The sequence below is a fragment of the Medicago sativa genome, chromosome 6 (genome assembly GCF_051527215.1).
Source record: "Medicago sativa cultivar Bolivia chromosome 6, Bolivia_mono, whole genome shotgun sequence".
Taxonomy (NCBI): domain Eukaryota; kingdom Viridiplantae; phylum Streptophyta; class Magnoliopsida; order Fabales; family Fabaceae; genus Medicago; species Medicago sativa.
In genome coordinates this window covers 51,924,758-51,927,123 of record NC_140754.1, presented here as the reverse complement: position 1 = coordinate 51,927,123, position 2,366 = coordinate 51,924,758, and the positions used below count along the sequence as shown (strand labels likewise).

At 37.2% G+C, this 2,366-nt stretch overlaps 1 non-coding gene across 1 annotated transcript; it reads right to left on the bottom strand.

The window, feature by feature from the left end:
- Window positions 1-1,064: 1,064 nt before the first annotated feature.
- Window positions 1,065-1,171, bottom strand: LOC146915556 (small nucleolar RNA R71). Its single transcript, XR_015017201.1, has one exon. It is a non-coding gene; the product is annotated as a small nucleolar RNA R71 (small nucleolar RNA).
- Window positions 1,172-2,366: the final 1,195 nt, after the last annotated feature.

Here is a 2,366-nt window from a genome sequence, read left to right as displayed (position 1 = left end):
TTTGTTATGTGTTTTGTGGTAATTTCCTTACTTTGGTTATTGCCATTTTACTTGCCTCCATTTCAATTTCTATTATTCCTTATGCCACTAACCACTTTATTTCATGTTTCATACGTTCCATAAGCATCGCATCCTCCATCTTATATTCTTAGCTTCTATTTCTTGCACTTAAAATTTTGCCAATACTTAGCATGTAAAAACCCTAAGGATTTTGTAATTTCTTTTTATGCAATTTAAATTCTTGCAAGACCATAGCATGTAAACTAGGGCATATGTAAAGGACAATGGACTCTAATGATGTACACCGACACCAGCACTGACACATGCACACACATCACATGGTTACTCTAGATGTATGCTTAGGGAATGTATGTTTAGATGTATGCTTAGGAATCGCGATACTTAGAAAAATTCTCTTTTCCAAGAAATATGAACAACATCACTCAAATAATTTTCTAAATAAACTTTGGGATCAAAATCCCATTGATTTTCCTTTTATTTTCTTAAACAAAAACTCTAATGAATTTTTAATCATACTTAGTCTTCATTTTGCAAAATAACTAATTCCACCCCACGTTTTCCAAATCTTATGCCCTTGAGGCCTCTCTCTTATTCTTCAAAACCCCATTTTTCAAACTTAAAATCAATCAACAAAAACAAAAAACATTTTTTGGAAGAGAACTACGGTGGATTTAATCCCTTAAAAGGGTACGTAGGTAAGGAACCAATATTCCTTCAATTCAAATAAAATAAAAATTCAAACGCCTTCTTCTCCCTCCAATTCTTGACTTAGTAAACTCTTAGGTGTAAATATCATTTCTTAAATAGCATTAAAAAATAAAGCGCGCGCGTAGAAAGTAAAGACGGTTCCTATAGGATACTATAGTCGTTATGGGTGCCTAACACCTTCCCGTAGCGAAAACAACTCCCGGACCTCGATTCTCAAGGGTTTTGCTTATTTTTTCCCTTCCCAAGAGAAAATGAGATATCAAAGGTTAAAAAGGTTCAAATGTAATCAATGTTTGATACCCGAAAAACCAAGATAAAACAATCATAGACACGTGGACACTAAAACAGGAATAGCAATGTTTGCTCAAAGTTCAGATGAGTCATTATGTGAAGCATGGGAGCGATACAAGTCATTACTAAGAAAGTGTCCAAATCATGGGTTTGACGATACAACTTAAATCCATATGTTCCATGGAGGACTACAACCGGAGGCAAAGCTTATTCTAGATGCAGCTGCACATGGCGCACTCAATGACCGAGCAGCAAAACACAACAGAAATGGCGCACACCGAAAGTCCGGAATTCTTGAGCTAGGGTCAAGCGATGCAAATCTTACACAGAACAAAATCTTGACACAACAACTCGAAGAAATGAAGAACCAAATGAAGGAGATGCCTAAACTTATCAAAGAAGAATTGCAAAAAGAGCAATGTCATCAACAAGTACACTTTTGTGAAATGTGTTTCAGTGATCATCCAACGGGTTAATGTCCACCACAACTTGAAGAAGAAGTCAACTATGTGGGCAATCAACAAAGGCCGGGACAATTTCAAGGTCAATATCTGGGCAACTCAAATCAACAACGGTATCCGAACAACAACAAATTTCAAAGAGGAAACAACTTCGGGAAACCGTGGAGGTCTACTGCCAGACCTTCAAATCAACAACCATACAATAACAACTTTCAACAATATCCACCACAACAAGATCCGGACACAAAAGCTGGAGGACACCCTCAATCAATTCATGCAGCTTACAATGGCCAATCAACAAAACAACACCGCGTCAATAAAGAATCTTGAGACGCAAATGGGACAACAAGCTGAACACTTGAGCCAAATCTCCCAAATATTGGCCAATCAACAAGGAGGAGCCTTCACAGCAAATACTCAAAACAATCCCAACAATGGCAAGAATGAACAATGTAAAGCCATTTCAACAAGAAGTGGCAAGGTAATTGGGCAAGGGATTGGTGATAACTTGGAGGTGGAAAGACAAGTTGTTGAGAATGAAGAGGAGGTGGATATACATAGTGATGAGGAAGATGTAAATAATAGGAGTTTAGTCGAAAAAGAACAAAAAAATCAAAAAAAAAATGAAAAAAATGAAGTATTTGAAAAGGATGTGGAGAAGAACAAGAAGAAGGAAGTCAGGAAGAATGTGTTGGCTCACAAGCTTCCATATCCTAAAGTTCAATCAAAGAAGGACTTGGATAAGCATTTCAAGAGGTTCCTTGATATTTTCAAGAAGTTGGAGATCAACATTCCTTTTGCCGAAGCTCCTGTTCAAATGCCGACGTATGCCAAGTTCATGAAGGAGATCTTGTCTAAGAAGCGTTGATACAAAGACGATGAAAC